The sequence below is a fragment of the Hemitrygon akajei genome, chromosome 9, assembly GCF_048418815.1.
Source record: "Hemitrygon akajei chromosome 9, sHemAka1.3, whole genome shotgun sequence".
NCBI classification, from domain to species: Eukaryota; Metazoa; Chordata; class Chondrichthyes; order Myliobatiformes; family Dasyatidae; genus Hemitrygon; species Hemitrygon akajei.
Window position 1 is genome coordinate 151,738,219 of NC_133132.1, and position 12,949 is coordinate 151,751,167.

A 12,949-nucleotide genomic window follows, 5' to 3' on the forward strand; every position below is an offset into this window, starting at 1 on the left:
GCTGATAGTGAAACCCTGCTTCCAGAAACCACAACAATGTGATTTTGATTGCATTACATGAAACTGGATAATTGTGTATCACAAATCTTCATGTGTGTTTCTAATACCTATTCAGTTCAGACCCCAGGATATATACTTTTATTTTATGTCAGTGCAACTTTCTCCAAATTAATTTTTTTCAATTATGAGAGAGTACAGTACTTTGAAGGAGCAATAAGGTAAAATCAATCAGCTAAAAGCTATTATTTCACTTCAATTTTTTTAATGCTACCATAATCAAATGGGTGATGGAGAGTTTTGGTATAATTTACACACCATCATCTGATACGATGTCCATGCTGCTCCTACCAGCATTAATCAGTCTCCAAGGTGATCTTCATTGCCATGGTGACACTGTGTTTGTTTCCATTACTATGCAGCAGCACTTTCTAAAGATCAGCCTATAGGTATTGATCTAACAAATGATGAATACAAAATTGAAATTAACTTGATTGATATATATATAATTCAGTAACATTATGAGCCATATACAATACAGTGCGAAAGTCTTAGACAAATATATATAACTAGCGTGCTTAAGACTTATGCAGTAATTTTATGTTTTGCACTGTACTGCTGCCGCAAATAAAAAACAAATTTCATGACAAGTGTGAGTGATGATAAACCTGATTCTGATATGGGTCTCTGTTGTGGACTGAGTGTGGGAAGGAGGCAGGGGAGGGGGGAATCACGGCTGGGAGAAGGGGGAAGGGACCGGGAAGCTCCAGAGAGACATTCTGTAGTGATCAATAAACCAATTGTTTGCAATCAAATGACCTTGCCTGGTGTGTCAAGGTTGGGTGTGTCTGCACCCATTCTAAACCCCATCCCTGGCACTCCAGTCCCACACCCCTCCCACGGCGCTCCACTCTCACCATTCCCTTTGCTCCCAGCAGATTTACAAACTCGCTTGTCAAACCATGTTGACAAATACAGTACTGTGCAAAAGTCTTAAGCACCCTAGCTAATCAGTATATGCGTACATAGTACTGCACTTAATGCACAAGATCTGAAATTAATATTTCCTCTTTGTGTAACCATATAACAATAAAGGAAGCTTGTTGAGCCAATTAGTCTGTGTCAGTTCTTTGAAAGAACTATCTAATTTAGTCCTGCAAATTTTTCCTCTTAAGGCATTTGTCCAGTTTCCTATTATTGAAAGCAATTTCACCCACCTTTCAGGCAGTGCATTCCTGACTGTAATAAATTTACAGCATAAAAATGTTTTTCTTTGTGCTATGGGAAGTTCTTTTGTCTTTAATTACAGATTCTTCTGCCCCAGGAGACATTTACTTCTGAACACTTCTACAAAGTCAACCGTTAACGTTTAATGTCTGACAACACCCCAGTTTCCTGAGCAGCTCCATAATATTGGCCCTACAACACCCTCTTCAATTGGCCTTGGCAACTTTTTATATATGTCATTAACATCAGCTGAACATAAATCTCCAGGGTACTAAATCAATTTAACTTTAGTACTGTATGCCACTGCTTATAAACCAAGGGCCCATGCATCCTCTTAATGGACTTTCCAAGGTGTCCTGTCACTTTCACAGATTAACGAAGCATACGTCTCACTTTTCCTCCACCCCATTAAAATTGTAGCAAGTTACAGCATCTAACAGTACACCACAGTAACGGGCCCTATTGTCCATGATGATGTGCTGAAATCATTAAGCTAATGATGCCTAATTAATATATTCCCTTCTCTCTCTGCACATTCTCTGCATGTCCATGTGCCTACCTAAGGCACATGTGCCTTCCTCTATTGTATTTGCCTCCCCCACCAACTCTGGCAGTGCATTCCAGGCACCCAACAGTTTGTAGAAAAAACACTCTAACCCTACACATCTCCTTTGAACTCTTCACTGCTCACCTTAAATGCACGGCCTTTAATTTTGACCCTGCGGTTAAAAATAAACGTATCGGCTGGCAACTCTATCCATGCCTCTCATAACCTTATAAACTTTTGTCTGGTCTTCCGTCAGTCTCTGCTGCTCTAGAGAAAACATCCCCAGTTGGTCCAACCTCGCCTTACAGCTCATGTCCTCTAATCCAAACAGTATCCTGGTAAACCTCTTCGATCTTACTCATACCATTCTTCATGATAAACCGTATCTACCAAGTCCAGCACAGGATGCTCGGACAGCACTTCACTTCTGTCAGCAGATCAAGCGGCATCTGTGGAGAAGCAAACTGAATTGATATCGTAGTTCAGACAGACAGACAGACATACTTAATTGATCCCGAGGGAAATTGGGTTTCATTACAGTCACACCAACCAAGAATAGTGTAGAAATATAGCAATATAAAACCACAAATAATTAAATAATAAGTAAATTATGCCAAGTGGAAATAAGTCCAGGACCAGCCTATTGGCTCAGGGTGTCTGACACTCCGAGGGAGGAGTTGTAAAGTTTGATGGCCACAGGCAGGAATGACTTCCTATGACGCTCAGTGTTGCATCTCGGTGGAATGAGTCTCTGGCTGAATGTACTCCTGTGCCTAACCAGTACATTATGGAGTGGATGGAAGACATTGTCCAAGATGGCATGCAACTTGGACAGCATCCTCTTTTCAGACACCACCATCAGAGAGTCCAGTTCCACCCCCACAACATCACTGGCCTTACGAATGAGTTTGTTGATTCTGTTGGTGTCTGCTACCCTCAGCCTACTGCCCCAGCACACAACAGCAAACATGATAGCACTGGCCACCACAGACTCGTAGAACATCCTCAGCATCATCCGGCAGATGTTAAAGGACCTCAGTCTCCTCAGGAAGTAGAGACGGCTCTGACCCTTCTTGTAGACAGCCTCAGTGTTCTTTGACCAGTCCAGTTTATTGTCAATTCGTATCCCCAGGTATTTGTAATCCTCCACCATGTCCACACTGACCCCTTGGATGGAAACAGGGTTCACCGGTGCCTTAGCCCTCCTCAGGTCCACCACCAGCTCCTTAGTCTTTTTCACATTAAGCTGCAGATGATTCTGCTCACACCATGTGACCAAGTTTCCCACTGTAGCCCTGTACTCAGCCTCATCTCCCTTGCTGATGCATCCAACTATGGCAGAGTCACCAGAAAACTTCTGAAGATGGCAAGACTCTGTGCGGTAGTTGAAGTCCGAGGTGTAGATGGTGAAGAGAAAGGGAGACAGGACAGTCCCCTGTGGAGCCCCAGTGCTGCTGACCACTCTGTCTAACACACAGTAAAATTCCATCTTACATATGAAAAATCTAAAATCTCTTAATAATTATATCATGGTTGCTTTTGCCTTCCTTCATTAATTAACACGTTTTTGGACCTTAGATACTTTAATGTTGGCATTGTCAACCTCTGGGTTAATTTGAGTCAGATTTATTCTTTCTCTCATTTGACTTGACTAACCGTGGCAGCAAGAAATCATTAATGACCAAGTACAAAGGAATGACCTATTTCCAGGATTGGGCAAATCTGAAAGAATACACAGGAGTCAGGAAATTATTTTTGCTCATATTAGAAGATGGATACTAAATGTCTTTGAGTGGCATTCCTGTGTGAGCTATTTTGGTGCTAGCATTAGATGATTAGTTTGATGTATGTTGATCATTCTCTAAAATAGCAAGCAGAAGTATGCATGTCAAATGTTTTCTTTAATATTATTGCAAACATTTTAGTCTTATCTAGGATACAATTGAAGCAAAAAGCTGCCAATAAAATCCTATTAATGAAACTGGGAAAACTCATGAAAATAATTATTAGTGAGACACTTATAGCTGTCATGTTGGATCATTGGAATCGCAGATACACGATTTGAGTCCACAGTAGAAGTTTTGTATCTTTTATCTACTTTTTTTTGCTGGCTGCACGAAATGTACTGTTGTCAATACATCGTGCCAGAAGCAGCAGTATCCATGGTGATTGTTTAATTTTGAATTTAGTGGGGGTGCAGTCAACAGATTGAAAGTACAAGAAACAATGAGTTGATTTTCTGTCTGTTCTGTCTGACATTGTGTGTGCCCAGCCATGCTTGGGTAAGAACTGTCACCAAGTAAATTCTGGTCTTGGTTTATCACAGGTGTACTCTTTCATGGTCTTGTGATAAAAACCTGCAACTGAATCAGATATATTCATCAACAGTAGCTGTCAAGCTGACTCTATAACAGGTATAGGTCACAGTGCTGGCAGTAAGTGCCATCTTAGTAACAAAAAGAAGCTATTCTGAATCTTCAGGCAAAAGAAATTGGTGCATCATGTGGTAAAACGCCAAGATGACAGAGTTAACCCCCCATCTCTACACCCACTCAACAATCATAAAGGTGTATGCCGTCTCATGCAGAATGAGCTTTTTGTACTTAGCAAAATATTAGCATTCTGCTGAACTTGCAAAATCAAGATCTTCAACATGAATATATTAATATCGACACAGTCCCCTGTTTTTAAAAGCTGCCTGGACCTATCTGAACATCACCAAAGCCATTAAAATTATGGAAAGAAGGGCAACGGTTCAGACGGCTGCGGAGTCCACTCTGTAAGAGGAAGGCTTTGTGAGAAAACATCTTGTAAGCAAATGTAAAAAGAACATTTTTATTGACAATAATGACTTAAAAAAATCAATGGAGAATGCAGACGGAGGTTTAATCCCACAAAGAAGTGGGTTTTCACACAGAGGTTTGTAGGTGCTTGTAGGTTGTAGGTGGAGGATGATACAATAAAACCATTTAACAGACTCTTAGATAGGCAATTGGATGTTATGGGCAGTGTAGGAGGGAAGGGGTAGACTGATTGTCAGTAGGTTTATATATGTCGGCATAACCCTGAAAGGCCTGTGCTGTGCTGTTCTGAGTTCTGTGTCTAAAACACAACCTGCTGGAGGAAATCAACAGATCAAGAATCATTTGTAGAGGTTATGGAATAATGGACTTTTTGGGATGAAACCCTGCACCAGGAGTTATTCCTTTGCCTCCACAGAAGCTACATGTCCACTGAGTTTAAGATGGTGCTGGTGAAACCCAGTGACTGGTTTTCGATGTCAAACAAAACAAGGAGCACAGCTAACAGCAGAACTAAATACTTTATTACTGACACGTTTTCTGGTAAAATTCATGCTAGATGATCACCACAAACAATGGAGGGGCAAGCGAAGGTGAGGCTAAGTCAAGAGTTGAAGCGAGCGGGTGCGAAACAAAGTCTGGATGAGGTGGGGGCAGAGGCGGGGCAAAGTCGGGGTGAGAGGAGGCGAGGCAGAATCAAGGCCCATTCACCTAAACCAAGGTTTGATCGATCTAAGCGCCAGGCCAATTTGAAAAGGTTGGGTATGGGCTGAAACGTGACAGCAGGGTCCAGGCCCAGAGTGTATCAACACAACAGGACCCGGGTCCTAGAGTGAGGAATGACCTGATGTTTGGAGGATTTAAATGCTGGACCAGATGGATTGAAAAGGCTGGATGTGGGACCAGAGGCAAGGGTTTGGCCGGTTCTGCTTGCTGATCTGTGATGTTTAGTTGGCTCTGCACTGATTTGCGGCCGAGTCTGTGACCAGGTCCGGCTGCTCTTGGCTTCGTGCCTGTGGGCTCACTTTCGTTCCAAATGCTATTTGCATACTTATATTGATTGCACTTTGGGTGTTAGACGGTCTTTTTTTAATGGGTTTTTTTGACTGCCTGCATGGAGACAAATCTCAAGGTTGTATAATGTATACATACTTTGATAATTAATGTACTCTGAACTCAAGTTGCTCCAGCAGTTTGTTCTTTTCTTCAGATTCTAGCATCCGTGCTCTCTTGTGGATCCAGTTAACCCCTCACCTTACGCAAGGTGGGATGTAAAAATCTTAAAAGACAGGATAAAAACCTTTAATTCAAATCCTAAATGTCATTGGTTGCAGCCGACCATTACAGCAGGACTTGTATGTGCCTAGGACAAAGAAGCGGGCAGAAAGAATAAATGCCAACACTATTCACCCTGCAAACTGCTCTCTTCTGGAAAACGCTATACAGGGTTATTAAAACAAAAACTTCCCTGAGGCAGTTAATCTGATCATCCATTCTAGTTAACCCCAAAACTCCCCTCTATCTAGTATCCCAGTCACTGCACTGGACAAACACTTCAAACAACTTACAGAACGCTGTTTACACTGTAAATATGTGTGTAGTATTTATGTATTTATATTCATTTTATTCCATATCTGTACTTAAATCCCAATCTTTATTTTTATAGAATGCTTTATTCTTTATAATTGTTGAATGTTTTTAGTTTTTGCGTGTCACACAACAACAAATTCCGAATATGTATAAATGTATATGGTGAATAAAGTTGATTCTTGATAACCCTTCTCAAAATAGCCTCTTTCTTCTTTCTACCAGCACAGGTTGTGCTGGCAACCAACCAGCGGGGAGATTCTTATCCTTTACAGCTTTCATGACTTTCATTTTATTATTCTTTTAGATTCATTTGGCTTAGCCGGGTTTACAGGGGCTGCAAAGGAAAGACGCACATTTATATGAAATAGGTTTCTCGATGCCTCTTGTACCCCAGGAGGAACCGTGGTGCTTTCTCCAACGTCCTCCAGTAATTTGCTGCCTCAAGTCCAACGTTGAATCTTACCTCAGCATGAGAAATGAAACAGCTTCTGCAAGATTCTAACACCATGATCACTGATCTGTCCCGTAACATCACCGCCAGCCTATCAGCATTCCCACTATCAGTTAAGACAGACAGACTGTCATACTTTATTGATCCTGAGGGAAATTGGGTTTCGTTACAGCCGCACCAACCAAGAATAGTGCAGAAATATAGCAATATAAAACCATAAATAATTAAATAATAAGTTATTATTATTATTATTATTATTATTATTACTACTTCTCTGTAGACAGTGTTCCAGTGGAGTGAATGTGAGCTAAAACAGAAACAAACTTGACTGGTTTGGCTGTGTAAATTGAGGAATCAGAATCAGGTTTTTTAGCACTGACTTATGTCATGAAAATTATTGCATTGTGACAGCAGTATTGTGCAAGATGTAAACATTACTATAATTTTAAACAATAAATAAATCATGCTAAAGACAAAAGATTGGGTAGTGCACCTGGGTTCATGGACTGTTCAGAAATCTGACGACAGAGGGGATGAAGCTGTTGTTAAAACACTGAGTGCAAGAAGCTATTTTCAGTGATAGAAAGTTTAAGGAGTGAATCAGAATCAGAAGAAGGTTTAATATTACTGGCATATATCGTGAAATTTGTTGTAATGTAGCACCAGTACATTGCAATACATAACAACAACTGTGCACTATGGTAAGTATATGTATTTATTTAAAAAGTCATGCAAAATGAGATTTAAAAAGTTGTGAGGTAGTGTTCACAGGTCTTCTATCCAATCAGAAATTGGTTGATAGAGGGGAAGAATCTATTCCTTAATCATTGAGTGTGTGCATTCAGGCTCCTGTACCTCCTCCCTGATGGTAGCAATGAGACGAGGGCACGTCCTGGGTGATTGGAGTCGGTAATGATGGATGCTGCCTTTTTGAGGCGCTGCTCCTTGAAGAAGTCCTGGATGCAGGGGAGGCTAGTGCCCATAATGGAACTAAGAGAGTTTACAGCTTTCTGCAGCTCATTTCAATCCTGTGCTGTTCCCCCCCACCCACACACACACCCATACTGGATAGTGATTCAGCCAATTAGAATGCTCTCCATGCTACATCTGTAGAAATGTGCAAGTGTCTTTGGTGACATACCTAACCTGCACAATGAATGTGGGAGGGTGGATGTATAGAGATTTAGAGTGCAGTAGAAATGTGAAGGGAAGTATTTATGGCAAATACTGGTTATGATTTCAAACTTATTGGATGAACAGATGATGGACACAGAGTGATTCAGACCCTTTCAAATAGGAATTGGACTGGCACTTATGGGAAAATAACTCTCTGAGCCATGGGGAAGAGTGAAGTACTGGAAGCAAAGAGAATCATTCTACCAAGAGCTGCAATGAGCCCAATGAATTCAACAATCTTTTTCTATGTTGTTATGGTCGAATGATCCATCCTCATATTAATTGTCCACCTTACTCTGATCCAACCTTCTGTTGTGATTGTGATCACCAGAGAGACACTAAGGCTGGTGACATAGAACCTTTATTCATCATGATAAGGAGATATTTTCATGGAGACACTCTCAATAATGGATCACAAAACCAGATGTACAACACATTTTTATACCTTCAAGATAAAAGGAAACAGCGGGTGATTCAATTCAATCTCAATAGTTAAAATGACATCACTTACTTTAAAACTTTGGTTTAACACGTGTTTTCTTTGAGGTACATATTTACAATGGAAGCACATTGTAATTGATAAGACACCACTGAAGGTTCAAATGCCTTTGTTGGGAGAAAATAATCAGCACAGATATTCTAAAAACACCCGAGGTCAGAGAGAATGACAGAATCTATGGTTGGCTGGATTCATGCAGGCCAATTAATAATAACGCATTCTCATATGCTGGTGCATATGCAAATGTCTCATGACCACCATTTTGCAAAGGATATCTCTTATAGTTAGTATTGCTTATTTGTAGAAGTGAGCTTTTAACTTCAATTTAGAATTTGCGTTAAGAACTGAATACTGGTTCTTGTTTAAATTAATATCTGCCATATTCACATAACACCAGAGTACTCTCTAAATGCAAAGTGTTTCCCAATAAAGATTAGGGCCAGAGTTTCTTTACAAATGTGTCACACTCTTCCTTTCCCCTCACCCTCAGCCCCCAATCTAAAGCCCCAAGCCACAGTCCAAGCTATCCCTTTTGTCCAGTTGAGTGAGACTCCTTTCATTTCTCAGCCATCACAAGGAAACTGATCAAAGCCTGCTCCGCACAGGTTTGACAGTTCTGACATAAACTGGAGACCAAATTCTTAATAAAACATAAAACATAGAAAAGATTCAATATGGACAGACAACAGTAATCCAGCTGGCTTTTGGAAGCTCACACTAGCCTGGAACAGAATTCCTGTATTGACTTTTTCAAGCTCCTTCAGCTTATACCTTTCCCGGGATCTCTTACATAGAAGCTGCCTCCCACTAACCTTCATTGGTAGACATGGTGCTACTGATCGTACCTGCTGCTGCTAAAATCAGGACGTTTTAAAATCTTATTTTATTGAGACACAGCGCAGAATAAGCCCTCCAGGCTCTTCAAGCCACACTGCCCACCAATCTCCCAATTTACTTTGAGCCTGATCACGTGACAATTTACAAAGACCAATTAACCTATCAACCAATATGTCTTTGGACCGTGGGAGGAACCAGAGCACCAGGAGGAAACACACGTGGTCACAAGGAGAATGCACAAATGACTCACAGGCAGCCGCAGGAATTGAACCTGGGTCGTCTGCATTGCAAATCGTTGTGCTAACCACTACTCTACTGCGTCGCCCCCAAGTTAAAGTGAGCCAAGGGTGAAGCACGAGTTTTAATACTGCACGTGAATTATGAATGCATCAGTGTGCTATAGTGGTAACAGTGGAGTCAGGACATAAATCTTCAATGATCTAATTAAAGATCAGAAGAGGTTTGTGGAGCCAAATGTACAAAAGTGTTTTGAAGAAGGCAATGTCCAGAAGCCAACTCTGTCTCAAAGCTCCACATTACAATCTTTCAAATGCAGTTAGGCTTCTATTTGTTTTAGGACTAAATCGGTATCACATAATCACAACTCCCAAACCTACAGTGATTAAAAATACAGCTTTCAGCAAAACTCCTCAACACCACAAATAAAACCCACCTCCCTCAGTAGTCAGTAGCAGTCAAACAAACACTGATTGGAAATATAAACATTAACAAACAAATGGCTATTGCATTTTGAACATGGGTACTGGAAAAGGCTTAAAGTACCTTGCTTTCTTTGTGCTTCACCCAGCTCACCAATGGCTGGTGGCAACAAGTTACAAATTAACCCAGCAGGAACCAAAGAGGCTTATTAAGACACAATGAAAGTGACTGGAACATACACAGCTCAAAGTGAAAGTGTTCAGATCATTAGAAATTTACAGAACAAAACATATTTTATGAATCTGTTCACCAACGAAATATCTGACCCCTTTCTGACCAAGTTCACAAGCACCCAGCCAATGTATTCTGAAGAAGTTCTTCCACAGAGGCAAAAAAAGCTGTTCAATTAGTTAAAGTTAGTCTGTCCTGAGCCTGATAGGCTCATCAGGCTGGAGCTTATGCCAGTTTCCGTGGCATGAAATGACTGAGAGTACGAGAACCCCCACCCTGGATAGGACGCCAGTCTATCGCGAAAAAAAGGCTGTAGATGTTGGAAATTTGAAATAAAGATAGAAATAGTTGGATAGACCATTAGATTATGTCCCGGGAGAGTAAGATGTCTGTTTATAATTTCTCATCCATAAATCCTTGACCTTTCAGCATATTATAATAACATCTTTTAGCATTGGCTCATAGCAATATTTCTGGATGCTTGAGAAAAGAATCCTTAATGGACATCCTAAGTAAGGCCAGCATGGACAAAATAAATATTTACTTTTACAAAAGTCATCACTGATTTTCAAATGAAACAAATCTCTTGAAAACTACAAGACTAACTTTCTACTTGTCAGCAGTTCCAAACATTTCTTTCTTTCTTCTATGCTATTGGATGGAAGCTCTTTCATTCTGAACCATGTTAAATTGTTCTTCCTGCTGGATTGCTTTGGGAAATCAATGTCCTTTCCCCTGTAAGTCATGTCTCTTGATGGCCTTAAGTGAAGATGCAGTCTCAGAATAGAAGGGCATCTTTTAAGAACAGAGATGAGGAGTAATTTCTTTAGACAGAGAGTTGTAAATCTGTGGAATTCATTGCCACCGGTGACTATGGGGCCAAGTCATTGGGTATATTTAAGGCAGAGGTTGATAGATTCTGAATTAGTTAGGGTATGAAGGAATATAGGGAGAAGGCAGGAGATTGGGGCTGAGAAGGAAAAAGGAAGAGCCTTGATGAAATGGTGGAGGAGACTCAATGAGCCAAATGGCCCAATTCTGCTCCTATATCCTATGGTCTAAAAGTATTTCGAGCAGAAAGCCCATTCGGCTCGAGTAAACTGGCTTGCAACAATTGTCCTCAGTACAAATTTGTGCAACACGGTCTGATAGTTCCATCTCGTCTTGCGAAGCCACAGATCAAATGCATTTCAGTTTCTATTTTGCACTTCCTGCAAGGTCCATGTTTAGACCATAAGACCATAAGATATAGCAGCAGAAGTAGGCCATTTGGCCTATCTAGTCTGCCCTCCATTTAATCATGGGCTGATCCAATTCTTCCAGGCATCCCCCCTCCCCTGCCTTCTCCACATACCCTTTGATGGCCTGGCTAATCAAGAACCTATCTATCTCTGCCTTAAATGCACCCAATGACTTGGCCTCCACAGCTGCTCGTGGTAACAAATTCCACAGACTTACCACCCCCTGACTAAAGTAATTTCTCCACATCTCTGTTCTAAATGGATGTCCTTCAATCCTGAAGTCATGCCTTTTTGTCCTAGATTCCCCTATCATGGGAAATTACTTTGCCATATCTAATCTGTTCAGGCCTTTTAACATTCGGAATGTTTCTATGAGATCCCCCCTCATTCTCCTGAACTCCAGGGATTACAGCCCAAGAGCTGCCAGACGTTCCTCATACGCTAATCCTTTCATTCCTGGAATCATTCTCATGAATCTTCTCTGAACCCTCTCCAATATCACTATATCCTTTCTAAAATAAGGAGCCCAAACCTGCACACAATACTCCAAATGTGGTCCCACAAGTGCTTTATAGAACCTCAACATTACATCCCTGCTGTTATATTCTATACCTTTAGAAATGAATGCCAACATTGCATTCGCCTTCTTCACAATAGACTCAATCTGGAGCTTAACCTTTATCCTGCACAAGGACTCCCAAATCCCTTTGCATCTCTGCATTTTGAATTCTCTCCCCATCTACATAATAGTCTGCCTGTTTATTTTTTCCACCAAAGTGCATGATCATACACTTTCCAACATTGTATTTCATTTGCCACTTCTTTGCCCATTCCCCTAAACTATCTAAGTCTCTCTGCAGGCTCTCTGTTTCCTCAACACAACCTGATCCTCTACCTATCTTTGTATCATCAGCAAATTTAGCCACAAATCCATTAATCCCATAGTCCAAATCATTGACATATATCGTAAAAAGCAGCGGTCCCAACACCGACCCCTGTGTAACTCCAATGGTAAACGGCAGCCAGCCAGAATAGGATCCCTTTATTCCCATTCTCTGTTTTCTGCCGATCAGCCAATGCTCCACCCACTCTAGTAACTCCCCTGTAATTCCATGGGCTCTTATCTTGCTAAGCAGCCTCATGTGTGGAACCTCGTCAAAGGCCTTCTGAACATTGTTCATAAGTGGCTATAATCAATAAATAAATATTACTATATTTTAAGAAAATTATATTTTGTAAATTATTGTTAATATTATTAGTGCATAGAAGTTCACCATGTGCACAAGGCAGCCTCTGTAAAAGTTTATTTGAAATCATTTTGCACCTATGATAAAATAACAGTCTGACATACAGCTGTATAACTGGTTCATTTTCTGATATCAGCAATAGCAGTTTCTATCTGGGCATATTAAAAAGAATATAATGCCTGCAACTTTTGCTTCAGCAGATGGCCAAACTCTTTGTAAAAAATCATTATAGTATGCATTGGCTCACATTGTGAATCATTAGTAAAATTATCATCTGAGGTCCTTGAATTCGGTGAGCTGTATCTTGAATTTGGTATCGTCTGGCATTGTTGCTTCTAAATTCCTTATTGAAGTTGTAGTAGCTGCATAAATCAATTGCAAACAAAAAAGAACGGCTGGAGGAACTCAGGAGGTCGAACAACATCTGTGGAGGCAAAGAGATGGC

The 12,949-nt window shown here is 40.7% G+C and overlaps 1 long non-coding RNA gene across 1 annotated transcript; it reads right to left on the reverse strand.

Annotated features, from left to right (window-relative positions):
- Positions 1–273: 273 nt before the first annotated feature.
- LOC140732836 (uncharacterized) lies at positions 274–9,931 on the reverse strand. The gene is made up of 4 exons (XR_012100157.1): positions 9,909–9,931; positions 5,725–5,851; positions 2,136–2,220; positions 274–454 (listed from the first exon to the last, which is right to left on the reverse strand). It is a non-coding gene; the product is annotated as an uncharacterized lncRNA (long non-coding RNA).
- Positions 9,932–12,949: the final 3,018 nt, after the last annotated feature.